This window comes from Rousettus aegyptiacus, unplaced genomic scaffold, assembly GCF_014176215.1.
Source record: "Rousettus aegyptiacus isolate mRouAeg1 unplaced genomic scaffold, mRouAeg1.p scaffold_m13_p_1, whole genome shotgun sequence".
Taxonomy (NCBI): Eukaryota; Metazoa; Chordata; class Mammalia; order Chiroptera; family Pteropodidae; genus Rousettus; species Rousettus aegyptiacus.
In genome coordinates, this window is record NW_023416284.1 from 2,338,491 (window position 1) to 2,352,911 (window position 14,421).

The following is a 14,421-nucleotide window of genomic DNA, read 5'->3' on the forward strand; positions in this document are numbered from 1 at the left end:
TGCTGTTGGCATTTCATTTAAAAAAGAAAAAATCCTTTCCTGCCCTTCATAAAAAGTCTGAATTCGTAGCAGGACAAATCGTCCCCCGGTTCCTCAGCGGCTCCTTCCGTCCCCCCGTCCCCTGCCGTCGGCGGCGGCGCTTGTCCTCTGCTCTCTGCCCGTCTCTGTGTCCATACGACACCCTCTGGATCATCCCAAGGAGGCTGAGTGCAGCGGGCCCCGGGGGCGAGGCCACCATTCCCCGGCGTATTTCCGTCTCACCGGGCGACGCGCTCTGATGTGGGGCATCAGCAAAAGGGAAAGGGACCCGGTAAGAGCTTCTTCCCCGGGGCCTGGCCCGTCGGGTGTGCTCGGAGCTGGCCGTGGCCTAAAGCCCACACGGACAAAGCGGCGGGGCCAGGCCAGCCCCCCAACGCCGGACCCAGGCCCGCGGCCCCCAGGTGCAGCCAGCAGGGCCGGGCCGGCCCGGCGGTGGCGGTCACGTCACGGAGGGGAGCGGCGTCCCCGTGCCGCTGGGGGCTTCCGTCTGCAGCGACAGAAGCCGAAGCCGTGGCCTTGCCGGTCCGGCCACCCGTGCGCCTGCCGGGTCCGCGGCCTTCTCCCCGGCCCAGCCCGGCCGTCCTGGCCCGGGCCGGCGACGTCGCCGCCACAGCCTCTCGCCGGCGCCTCGGCGGCTCTTTCCCGGCCTCCAACCCGTTTAAGGTCAAAGTGCGGAAGAGCGCTCAGGAGGGACGGGACCGGCGGCTTCGGACTCGACGTATTTGAAAAAGCGCCTCTGGGATTTCAGTGCAGAGAGTTTCGAATGGAGAAGGAACACCGTGTGTTTACATCTCCCCGTCCACCCTCGTCCCGCAGCGTCTGGGCCTGCCCTCCACCGGAAGCACCCCGGGGTCACGCACCCCGGGTCACGCACCCCGGCGTCACGCACCCCGGGGTCACGTACCCCGGGTCACGCACCCCAGGGTCACGCACCCCGGCGTCACGCACCCGGGGGTCACGCACCCCACGGTCACACACCCCGGGGTCACGCACCCCGGCATTACGCACTTCAGGGTCACGCACCCCAGGGTCACACACCCCAGCATCACGGACCCCAGGGTCACGCACCCCAGGGTCATGCACCTCGGTGTCACGCACCCCAGGGTCACGCACCCCAGGGTCACGCACCTCGGGGTCACGCACCCCAGGGTCATGCACCCTGGTGCCATGCCTTCGCAGGACGACGGCTTTCTCCTTGACCAAACGTGGGCCCGGCTCCCCTGAGCTGTGTCTTCGACGAGGCCTCAACCTCAGGCCCTGCCGTCAGCCACGTCCAGTCGTAACAAGAATCCCGCCACGCCAGCCAGGCCAGGATCCCCACCCTCCTTGACATCTGATCGTCCCCAACCCCCTGCAGCAAGAATCTCTTAAATCAGCCTGGTAAGACCCCCCCCCCCCCACTTCGCTGTCTCCCTCTCATAGTCGAGCCCAGTCTCTCCCCCCTATTGCAATAGCCCTGACTGAGGTGCGGCTTATTTACCTGACAAGGTGTGACTTATTTACGTACAATGCCACTACGCTTTCTAAAATCCAACCTCGCTTTTGCACACTCCGCAGGCTGATTCGAAGGCAGCACGATCATTTCTCCAACGGCGGAAGAGGCTTCCTCCGCGGGACGGCACCGTGATCTAGTTACACACGGCCCGGCAAGCGAACAGCAGTTTATGTCACGTTTCCCCCTTTTAACAGACCGCGCTACAAAAACGCCTCCGCGCGCCTCCCCTGGGTATACGCTGGAATTTCTACTGCAGGTCAGGAAGAGGAGGGTGGCGTTTTTAAGTTTCAGGGGTGCGCCTGCCCACTTTACCAGCCGACGCGAAACCCGCTCCAGAGGAGAATCTGGGCTCCCACGCCCAGCAGCTATCAGGCAACTCTTTGCTAACACTTGATCTTTACATGTGTTTATACGTTTTCTTCAGAAAAATAGCTCCCCTTTGAGGTTACTCAAGGAAGGGCCCGTGACTGGAAGATCTCTTGGTCTTTATGTCTCTAAAGTCCATGTGCGGACGTCGCGTTTGGTCTTCAGCCTTGAATCACAAGAGCTGGGAGAGACTTCTAGGTCAGTGGGTTCGATGTCTGAAAATTAACCGACGGAACCTACCATCTTGACAGGTTAAAAAGAGACCACACGAGCGTGCCGATCGGTGTGGAAAACACGCTGATGGTGAAAATATTTGGGAAAATAGGAATGTAGGGGAACTTCCTCACCTGGACCAGAAGCATCTACAGGGAAAAATCTATGACTCGCATCGTGCTTAGCTGTGAGAAACGAGACACTTTCCCCATGGGAATCAGGCAAGAATGTCTGTTCTCATCTTATTCGATAGAGGGCTAGAGGCTCTAGACAGGGAAGCGAGGCATTTAAACGAAATGAAAGGCGCGCGGATAGGAAGAGAGAAAGATTAGTGTCCCTATTTGCACAGGACGGAACTGTTCATGTAGAACATTCCCAAGAATCTGTAAAAACCTCCTGGAACTAACAAGTGAGTTGAGCGAGTTTTCAAGATATAAGGTAAACATACAAAAATCGATCGTGCTTTTGTATGTCAGCAACGCACACAAGGAGACTGACGTTTAAAACACAGCGCAATTCACGGTCCCCTGAAAAACTAAATGCCGAAGCGCGGCCAGCGAAGCGCGCGCGGGGTGTGCGCGCTGGAAACCGCGCAACGCTGGCGACGGGACCCAGGGGTGGGCGCAGACGAGGGGACGGGCCGCGCGCGGCCGGGGGGCCGCGCAGCTCAGGCGTCTGCTCTCCTCGAGCCGACTACAGACAAGATTATCTTTAAATTAAAGGCACAAGAGCTATTCTAGCTCCAACCACTTTGGAAAGGGAGGAGGAGGAGGAAGGACTTAGCCTGGCTGATTTCGAGACTCACGATGTAATCCGGAACGGCGGGTGCTGTCGGAAGGACGGGCACGGAGAGCGGTGGGACAGACAGACGGAAGCCGCAGACATGGGACAGACAGACGGAAGCCGCAGACATAAACCCGCACCGTCCTCCTGACCGGTTGTTGTTGTTGTTGTTGTTGTTGTTGTTGTTGTTGTTTTGACGAAGGTGCGAAAGTCTTCTGATGGAGGAGAAATAAAAGACTTTCAACAGACGACACCTGTCACGGGTTGAACTGCCTCTCCCTGGGAAAGGGCTGAGATGGCCTCGAAACCCGGCATCTCAGAAAGTGACCTGACTTAGAAGGAATGGAGCTAAAATGAGGCCGCTCGGGGGGCTCTACTCCAACGCGACCGGTGTCCTCATCGTAAGGGGAGATCTGGACCCACAGACGGACAAGCACGGGGAGACGGGGAAGTGAGCAAACAGGGAGAGGGCCACGTGCGGAGGAAGACAGACACGTCCCCAAGGCCGGGAACCCCAGAGCTGGAGGCAAGACACCAGAATCTCGGGGAGGGGCCTGGGGCGGAGCCCCTCCCAGCCTCGGAAGGGACCAGCCCTGCCCACGCCTTGGTCTCGCATTTCTGACCTCTGGCACCCTGGGAGAATCCAGACTGGTGAAGGCGCCCGATCTGCGGCAGCCCCGGAATCCAGCACGGCACAGGGGCCGCCGGCCGTCCGGAGCCAACGAACACACCCGAATCCCAGCGTCCCGCCCTCTACGAAAAGTAACTCGAAGTCCAGGAATTAAATGTAAACTATAACACTTTTAGAAGAAAAACAGGAGAAGATCTTCAGGATCTAGAGCAGGCAAAAAGCTCGTAGACTCAACGCCAGGAGCACAACCCGTAAAAGGAACAACAGATGAATCAGACTTTGTCAAAATTAAGAGTTCGCTCTGTGAACGAGCCCGTTAAACGATGAAGAAGCAAGCTACGGACTGAAGGCAAATATTTGCCAACCGCGTATTTGACAATTAGTGTCTAAGGTAAATACAGTACTCTCCAAATTCAACGGCGGAGGGTGGGGGGGAGTCATCCAATTCAAAACTAGGCAAACGACACGAAAGACATTTCACCAAAGAAGATGCGAATGTCACGTGAGCCCACGAGCTGATGGTCATCACAAGCCCTCAGGGAAATGCGGATTAAAATCCCAGCGGGACACCCCCGCCGGCCCCTCGGACCAGCTGACATAGAAATACTGACGGCTCGAAGTGCTCACGAGTGCTCACACCGCTGGCGAGGACTCGACACACAGCAGTCACTCTAGGAAACGGTCGGGATTGTCCTAAAAGCGGAACGTGGGACTGTCGCGCAGGCCAGCGACCGCAGCCCTGGGCGCCGGCCCCGGCCACCTGGGGACACACTCAGGCAGGAATGGGGTACACGCGCTCACTGCAGCTTCATTCCCACTAGCCCGGACCCGGGAGCGACCCAGGGTCCCTGGGGGGGGGGGGACGGGGAGGGTGGGGGGTGGGGGGTGAGACTGTCAGCGCACCCCGGTGCGCCCGGCCCGCCAGAGTCTACGCCGAGACACTCACCTGCCCACGCACGCGCACCGGGTGAGCCCTCGGGCGCACGCTGAGCGGACGCGTTGGCGTGACCCTCTTGAAATGACAGAATTACGGGGCCAGAGAACGAGGTGGCGGGCGGACACGGGGCGGGGGGCGGGGGGCGGGGCGCTGGGCGGAGGCGGGAGTGGGGGGCAGCGAGGGGGCGGCGGCAGGGATCCTCGTGGGGACACGAACGCTCGGTCCTGCCCGTCTCTGTCAGCGCCCTGGCTTGACGCCGTGCTGCAATTCGGCGGAAGGTCGCCATTCGGGAAGACGTGGGGTGTCCCTCTCTCCCCTCTTGTGTCCACCTGTGAATCTAAATTATTTTGGGATAAGACACGTGATTGTAAAGATGCAGATTTGATTATTATTCTGCATCGGTCAAAACCCTCGTGGGCTTCCCGCTGGCCCCGGCAAGATGATGGTGCTGTCGTCTGGGCTCGGAACCCCGGGTGGCCTCGCCTCTCACCCCTCCCATGGGCCTCTCCACTGGGGCGCTCCACCACGCTCGCCTCGGCACCCGGCACCCTCTGACATGCCACACCCTTCCTGTCGCAAGGCTCGAGACGCCGTCTCTCCCCTAGAGCTTAAGGCGCACAGACGTGGAACGATTGATTCGCAGCAAGGATTCCAGGAGGACGCGCGTCCGGGAGCGCCTGCCGCGGGCCGGGCGGGTCCCGGTCCAGGCCCAGAGGGCGCGGCAGGGCAGCACACGCCGCGGGCCCCCGGGGTCGGCCCTGCGCGAGCGGGGCTGCAGGGCCGCGGGGCTGGGGGAGCCGTCACCCGCACCTCGCAGCTCCGTGTCCAGGGGCTGTCGGCCGAACCCAGAAATGGCTCGCCGAGCCCCGCCCCTGCCCGCCAGCCCGTCCCGAACGTGTGCGCCACACGCCCACTGGCCGCGGCCCCGGGCCCTCCCGGCCTCGCTCTCCTCCCTGCCGCTGCCGCGGTGAGAGCTGCCGCACACCTTGGCCAGGTGTTCTCAGGTGCAGCCTGACTGCCCCTTACCGCCTGCCCGCGGTCCACCTGGAAGTCCCATCCCCAGGGCTCTGGTGGCCCAGTCGGGTCGGGGAGCCCTCGAACCCGCTCAGCCCTCTCACACCAACGATCGGAAGTGAGGCGGGGTGAACACCCCACTTGGCGGTGCTCAGCTAGTGGGGGACAGGAAGAGACGGGTGAGCGCCCCCGAGCAGGCAGCTCTGGTCCATGCCTCCTGAGGCTTCCCCGAGGGTCCCCCCGAGCGCGGTCACCAGAGAGGGGCCAGGCGCCCGGCGAAGCTGGCAGGCCAGGTAAGTAACACATGAGTCTGTCCCCAACACCGCACGGGCCGCGCTCGCACTAAAAGCCCCGTGTGGTTTATCCGACGTTCGCACTTACCTGGGCACCTTCTGTCTTTATTAGCCGGGTCCGGCAGGTAGCTGCCCAGAGTGGGGTGCGCCTGGAAGGCCCCGTGCTGGGCCCCCTCCTCGCTGCGCCTCTCTCCCCCTCTCCCTGGAATCGCGAAGAAGCTGCAGCCACGTGAGCCTTTCTCTCAGGCTAAGACGCCCTTTCTGTGTCTTCAAAAAAAAAAGGACTACTTTTTTTTACAAGTCCGCCACTCCACGCATTAAGAAAACCCTCTTTATCGATCTGGGTCACCATGGTTTAAGTCGGGGGCACGGTCCTCACCCCGCTTCCCAGCTGGGTTCCCTCGATTTCCTGGCGAATCCTTTTTACTCCTTTTGAAGTCTCAGGGATGTTCGCTAAGAAGACTATTCTTAAGGATAAGCCTTTCAAAAGGCATTTGACCTGGTTAAGTCACCTGTGCCCTACTTCGGCGAAACGTTTTGAAGTCTTCAGCCGGAAGGCAACAAATCTTCCTTCTCCTAAAAGCCCCGTGGGGGGCTGAGGGGAGAAGGCGTCGCCCACCACTGGGCAAGTTTCAGCTTCCAGAACCTTCCTAACTGGCAGTAGATGGCTGTGCGCTTACACGATGAGCCGATTGTTCAAAAGCCTTCGTTCCCGGAGACAGACTCATCCACAGGCGCGCTCCTGGGGGAGGGGCCCGCTTCGAACACCTGTGTCCAGGTGAGGAGCCGCGAAGCTCCGGCGGGGCAGGCAGCCGGCGGGAGGATTCGGCCGAACTCTAAGGAGGAGAGATTGGGACGGGGCGGCCGAGGGCGGTCAGCGCTCGGTGTGCGCGGTTTCCGGTCACCGTCCTGGTTTGTCTTGCACACGTCAGAAACACGCGGTTCCCGACAGGCCCAGAGCTAAGGCCGTGTCTGCTCCACGCTCATCGTCTTGGGTGAAAATGTTTCGTTTTGACGGACTCGTGACGTCGTACCCGCCTGCCGAGGGAAGCGTCAGCCGGGACGCACGAAACTGTTTCGGTTTAATTCAACGCCAGTTTTGAAGCGCCAAGTTATCAGGGGGCATCGTCACCCCCCGCCACCCCCACCGCCACCGCTACAGGGCACTGCTGGCTCAGGCGGTGACGCCGCGGAGCCCGGTCTGCACCCCGCGCCCTCCGAGTGTCGCCCTGTGGCGCCGGGAGGCGGGGGTGGGGGGTGGGGGGGGCAGCTGCGTCCGCGTCTCCTCGCGGGGCGTCCTCGGCCTCCCGCGCCTCGGCCTTCCTGTCTGCAGCTCTCCCGGGTCACCCGGCGGGCCGCCGGCCCCTCCCTCGTGCGCCTTGCGGGGTGCCCCGTGCCCCATGTGCCTTGCGGGGGGCCCTGTGCTCCAGGCACCTTGCGGGGGGGCCCCATGCACCTTGCGGGGTCCCGGCTCTCAGCGCTGTGAGTATCTGAAGCGCCGGCCTCGCTGCAGCTGCTGCTTTTTGTAGCTTCTTTGCCCAGATCGCGGGCACCGCTGAGCGACGGGCGCCAGGTGCGCCTCTGACGAGCGAAGCTCCGCGTCACTCCGCGCTTTGATGGCGCCGATCAGCTTCCCAGGACAGGCGCCAGGATTCTTCCTAATTAAGGCAGGAACGGTTTCTCCGTCTATAATAATCCTATTTAAAGTGTGTCCAAAACACCTAACGTGCTTTGTTCAGAGCGTCCTTCCCCTGCATTTTTTGCTTTGTGAACACAGACCCCTGAGCGCTCGGTCTCTCGGGGTTCCTTACCCGACACGTGCCCGGGCTGGTGTCGGGCGGGGGCTTTCCGGGACAGACGGGCTGTTCGGGTGGAGTTTGCACATTCGCGCCCAAAGTCTTGCTCATCTCTGCAAAGAACCCCGTGACTTTAACGCAAAAGAAGCCAGACGGCCCTTCCACGAGCACGGGGCGGGGGGCTCTGAGTGACCCCCAGCTCCCACCCGCAGGGGGAGGCGTGGATTCGAAACCGACAGACACACCGCGAAGCCTCCGCCAAAGCTCTGCCAACGCCCCCAGGACGTGGGAAGCAGCGACTGAGGCCGGCCGCGAACCCCACCTTAAGCGGGGCACAGCGCGGTCCGCAGGCGCCCCGCGTGGGCGCGGCCCGTGTGGCGTGGCTGCTGCACCCCCGGCACCCAGGACACGCCCGGTGCATGACGGGAACCGAATCCGTCCTCTTCCAGAAAAGTCTCGTTTCCAGTGCAGCACGCTTCTGTTTTTTCAACGACAATATTTTTACGATGTGATACAGTCTGGGGCGTGCAGCGCGGTGGTGAGACTTGGCCGAGCCGTGGGGTGCTGAGCCAGCGCCCAGAACCCGTCAGCCCCGCATGTGGCTGCGACGGCATTGCTCGCCTGTTCCCGCCGCCGCACCCCGCAGCCCCGGCCAGCTCGTCACCGGCACCTCGTAGGCCCTTCCCCGGCGTCACCCAGCCCCCCCGCCCCCGCCCACCCGGCCACCACCGTTTTGTTCTCTGCATCTGTGAGTTGGTTTCTTCCTCAACGAGACTTCCTGAAGCACGTCTTGATCTTTCAAAAACACACACAAAAACCCACAAAAACACGGGACGCGCTCTCGCGCCCACCGAGCTCGGAGCACTAATCCCTCCGGCCGTTTCCGGCCTCACCTTAGCGCCGCGGGAAGCCAGCGTCCGTCAGAGCGGCCGCGGGTCCCCCACGTACAGTGACCGGTTGTTGACCTCTGCAGACGGGGTCCCCTGCAGGTTCTGACTCTCGAATCCCTGAATTCCATGCCTGCGTGAAGACGCTCACGGAAGCTGCGAAGCCCAGGACTATCACCTTCCTTCCGCAGAGGAGCATCATCTCCCCGTCGTGGCCGCGCCGTGCAGGGTCTGCGCCCCACCAGCAGGGGCCCCGCCTTTCCGCATGCGACCTCTGGGGCACGGCAGCCCGCCTGGCCAGTGGAGATGAATGAATGAATGAATGAATGAATGGACGGATGGGTCTTGACACCATGCCGCTCCAACTACGCCATTGTGCATTCAGGCCCAGGAAAACCCTCTTATCCGGCCTCCCTCCCTCCCTCTCCGTGTACAGAGCCTTCGTCTCGGTCATTCCTGTCTCCACTGAACCCCGGCTTTAGCCTCGCCGAGTCTGGGGCCCGCTGTCTCTTGAAGGACGGGCTTTCTCCAGCGGCCCCCGTTTCCTGTCGACTTGTTTGGGGGTTTTCCGAGCGCACGCCAGCGTCGGGCCGCCTGCCGGAATGACTGATCCCCCACCCCGCAAACCCCCAGTCTGCGGGAGGCGCTTCTTCCCACTCGGGGTCTCCACGCAAACCCACAAGGAGACGACGGCGGCATCTGCGACGGCGGCTGTGGGGGAGGGGAGCTGGCCAGGGAAGGGAGCCCTTCCGCAGACGCTCGTTCCCGCCCCGGGCCGAGCCGCGGGCCCTCTGTGCGCCGCCTTCACGCACGGAGCAGGCGCCGACGCCACCTGCGCCAGCCTCCTCCGAGGAGCACGTGGTTGAGCGGCTTCTCAGACGTCTGCGCGGTGCCCAGCGCGTAGGAGGAACCCAGCGAACGGCTACGAGTCGTCTCGGCGGGAGGCTGATGAGGGGTTCTGCCCCGCCACGTGGTGCCGAGGAACAGCAAACCCACACCTTTGCCTCTTAAAAGCATTTTTACTCTTAAAATCGCTCCGATCGCCAGGGGGACACGTTCCTCGTGATCTACCCTACGCCCAGGGAGCCCAGCCCTGAGCTGGCCTCGGTGGCGATCTTGGGGTCTCCTGACACCCCACCCTGACCGAGCCAGGCCGCGCTTCCCTGTGGGGCACGTGGGCAGAAGTCCTCATTTCTTCTCAGTGTTCAGTCTTCGTTTCATAATGAGACTGACTTTAAGAACAAAGACGGGGATGAAGGGATTTTTGTCGGCATTTCCTGCTTCGGGAAATTTAGCAGCGCGGTTTCTAAACGCCGGCGACTTTCAGAACCTCAGCTTGGGGGGGATGAGGGGAGGGCGAGTCTTCCGGCAAGGTCAGCGTGGTCTCTTGTCGAGACGGCGGGAGAGAAAAGCCAGGTGCAACACCCCCATCCGTTCCCTCCCTCCGGTCCCCAGCTTCAAGACACCGGCAGCCATGGTTCTAATTTCTGAAAATATCACTTCTTGGCAGAAAGGTTTTCAAAAGAGTCAAGGCGTTTTGTGATCATCAGCTAGATCTTATACAACGAGGTTTTAATAACAGCCACTGTACGGCAGCAGCATAAAGAGATGAAACTTCCTTCAAAAGAGTCTGAGGATTTGTGATTCTAAGCACAAGATTCGAGGGGGGAGAGCATGGCTTTTACGGACCCCGGAATAGCACTTCGGGGTTGCGGGAAGCAGAGGCCGTTGACATCCCTTCGAGCCTGACCCAGAAGGATGCTGGATTGCCCATTTGCTATATTTTTCTTCATTTCCTTAAGCCTGGTCCTGGTCCACCTTAAATTAACATTAAACAGCTTTATTAAGGCAAATTGACTTCAATTTCAAGGCTCCCCAGGCGCTTGGCAAGCATCCGTAGGCTCCAGTGGCTTTCAATAGGTTTCGAAAGCGCTTCCAGTCGTTTTGAACATTGGGGACCGAGAAGGCCGGGAACATTCACACGCACGATGACGAAGCCGCCCTTTCCTTTGTCTGAGGGGTAATTGCTCACAGTAGGACTCCTGCTAACAGGTGCATTTCGAACGCGGTCATCAGGGCCCCCGCCTCCCTCTGCAGCCAGGGCATCTGGAGATGTAAAAATTCCACGCACACGGGGCTTCTCGCCCCGCTGCAGACGGAAAGAACAGCTTCCGCGGCAGGACACCACGGAGTCACAGCGCGTCCTCCGCTCTCCGTCCGCGAGCTGACAGGCGCAGTCCCCGTTCCGCCACGAGCGAATCGCCCGCCCGCGGGCCAGCGGGGTCTCAGCGAGCCGGCGGCGGGGATCTGGCCGGCTCACGCCAAGTCAGGCGCAGACCACCAGCACGCGCGGGGGACGGGTCCCGTGGTCCTCACCGAAGTTGCTTCCCACTCAGCTCAGGGGGTCCTGCTAGGTGACCAGGGGGCCATAAGGGGTCCATCAGTCTAGCTGGAAGACGTCGGTCAGAAGGCTGTGTGTGTGTCGGAGTGTGTGCATGCTCACGTGTAGATGGATGGGTGAATAAATGGGGGGTGTGCAGGAGTGTGTGTCTGTGTCTACATGGATGGATGGACGATGGATGGATGATGGACGGATGGATGGACAAATAGATGGACATATGGACGAATGGATGGATAGATGGGTAGGTGGGCGGGTAGTTGGATGGATGGATGGATGATGGGTGGATGGATGATGGGTGGATGGACGGGTAGGCAGGAGGGTAGTTGGACAGATGGATGGATGATGGATGGATAATGGATGGATGGATGGACAGATGGACGAGTGGATGGATGGACAGGTAGGTGGGCGGGTAGTTGGATGGATGATGGATAATGGATGGATGGATGATGGGTGGATGGACGGATGGCTGTTTGTGAGTGTGTGTGTGTCCACGTCTAATGGATGATGGATGAACAGGTGGGTGGATGTATGAGTGTGTGTGTGTGTGTATGTGTGCGTGTGTGTCTGTCTAGGAGGGAAAGACAGGCCCGTGAGTGTGTTTGTGCGTGTGTCTCTAGATGGACAAACGAGTGCCTGTGAGCGTCGTGTGTGGAGATGAACGGATGGTCAAACACACGCGTATAAGCACACACGCACACACGCATACAAGCACACACGCACACACCGACGTCGCCCTATCGGGAGCCCGCCGTGTGCTGGGCTCAAGCCACACTCGCATGCTGAGGCCTCCCGTTTGGAGCTGACCTCCCCCTCTGAGTCCCCGAGGACGGACAGCCGCGGCTGCGTGAGTCGGCTCGGACTTCCTCCGGGCCCTGGGCCGGCGTTGCCACTCACTGACCGTCGCCATGGAGCCGGGAAACTGCCTGAAAAACGGATCTCCCAGGGAGCAGCAGGGCGCTTCGCGTGAGCTGCGCCGCATCCCGAACTCCGCGTCTGGGGCAGAGACCCATGCTCCCGAGCGGGACCGCGCCCAGCGTGGGGACGGAACACCCCTCAGGCGTGGGAGGCTGGACCTCGCAGGTGTGAAAGCCCCCCAGCCCGTTCGCGGCTCGGGACGTGGGCTGCTCCTGCCTTCCTCACATCGCCAGCCGGCGAGCGATGGTCCCCCCTCCAGCCCATGGACCTGGAGAAGGAGGTGGCTGTGAATGTGATTTGATAAACGATGTCAACTTTTAATAAAAACAGATGTCACAAACTTTTAAGTGCTTCATTTCTGGCTCCTCGGGATTCCTTCCAATTTCATAATGTTGTCAACTCCAAAATGAAATTACTTTATAGAAGATAAAGTGGGGTGTTCGCAGAGGAGCGAAGGACGGTCTTGATTGGGTATTTTACCCCGCGGCAGAGAACTGCCTGCTCAGGGAAATGCTGCGAGATGCGATTGTGGCCCACGGAATCTTTTCAGAAAACTCGACTCAACTCGGGGGCATCTTTTGTCTTCATTTTGCAATATTAGAGGGAATTTTCTGGGCAAGCACTTCCCAAATATGTATTAATGCAACATCAGGGGCTTTGTTAAGAGTTTGCTTTCGCCGGTCCCGATTCGAGCCCTACTCCCTCCCCCACCCCGCAACTTTTTAAGTTGCTAAAGATAATCTCGGTAAATAAGGAACACACAGTTTGGAACCTTCATCTTCACTAGATCAGCTGGGACAGCCCGTCCAAGAGGCTGGAGAGAGAGGCATTTTGTGTGGTTTGCTCCCCGTGAGGGGTCCTGAGCGGAGGTATTATGAATCAGGTGACGTGGATGTGCCATCCTACCCGGTGGCCTTGGTTCAGCCATGTAACTGTTTGAGCCTTTGGGTCCCCATCTGTCAACACCCACGCATGGCGGGGCCACCCCATCAGATGAGGCCCCCTAAGGGACTCGGGGAGCACCCCGCGTGGGGCGCACTGACTACGGCACCTGGCCTGGGAGCGACGGCCGCCGCCGTCCCGGTCCGTGGGCATCGTGAGGCCCAGCGGTCAGCGTGACGTGCAGACGCCCCCGGGTGCCCACCCAGCCCGCCCCCCCTCCTCACGCGCGTCTTTCCCACGGTGGGGGGAGTTCTTCAATTTCCCTTCCACTCGAGAAGAGACGGCCACCCGGCCTTCTGGCGTCCCACCTCGGACGTTCTGATCCTCCTGGCAGAAACTGTTCTTTTTTCTTTTTCATTTCTTATATCCAAATATGTGGTCTCTTTGCAGAATTTCATTTTCCAGAATTTGTTGAAGAGTCCTTTGTTTCTGCAGAGTGCAGTTTCTATATACTTTATTGTTTCTATCCCTACATAAAATAAATGAAGACTTACCTTTTTTGTTGTTTTTGTCTGAAGCCTTTTTGTGCTAAATCCTTTCTCCACACCCACCTCTTCCCCACCGGTAACTCGCTGTGCGGCGGGTCGAGCCTCTCCTGTGACCATCGGGTCACACGCGGGACCGTGTTTATGCTAAGACCACACCTAAAACGACAGCTAAGCGACGCTGCTCCGTGTCCACCCTGCTTAACCCCCGCAGCAGCTCAGTTGGGGGGCCACCACGGGGGCCCCCGTCTTTTCCTGTGAGGCATCAGAGGTGCAGAGAGGTCGGGGAGTGCAACCGAGCTCGGGGAGTTCCGGACACCGGCGGGCGGCGGACACCCTTGGTCGTTGCTTATTTTGCAAACTGAGGTCCCGTTGCGGACGCTTTCCTGAGTCTCGCTCTTTACAAGCTGCAGGAGGTTACAGCGCATCGCAAAAACCCATCCAGTTTGACGCAGCGCTTAGCGCCTGGGCTGCGCGACACGCCGCGCCACTGGTAATTCACGGCGGAGTTTGCCGCCTTTCCTGCTCCCAGGCATCCTCCTCGAGGTTTCTGCCCCTCTGCGCCACACTGCCGAGAAACGGGTCTGGCCCACTGCGTCGGGGCCGAGTGGGCGCCTCCATGTCTATGAGACGACTACTTAAAAAAATATCAGTGACACCAGAACTGACCCCTGAAGAAACAGGAAAACTTGCATTGATCAATGTACAAAGAAAGGATTACAGAAAGGGTCAGAGAGATGATTACGGAGGCATTATTTGTGAAAGAAACGTAATTAAATGAGATCTCAGTGACGTTCTCTCTGACACATAAACGCACGCTTTTAAAGACATGTGGAATGTGGGGAGTCGTGGGTTATCATGCCCTGGCTATCTCCATCCGTGGGGCCTTCGTGATAATTAGAAAGACACGGTGCCTCTAGGGGGAGGCGGGCCAGGACGTGCCCGCCTGTTACGGATGCTGGCATCCTCCCCAAGACGCGAGGCCGCGGGGAGCCTGGGCCGCAGCCCGCCCGCCCCTCCCAGGCACCCGTGTGCCTCTCGCCTGGGCTCTGCAGCCGCAGCGTAGTGTGGTGCCAGGAAAGACACACACACACACCTGCCCCGTCCATCAACGTAGGTGCGACTGTTCCAGACGGCGTTTGAGCCGATGCGCATCTGGCAGCATCGCGAAAGAATAAAACTCTACGGCCAAGCAGGGCTCATTCCGAAAATGGAAATGTGGCT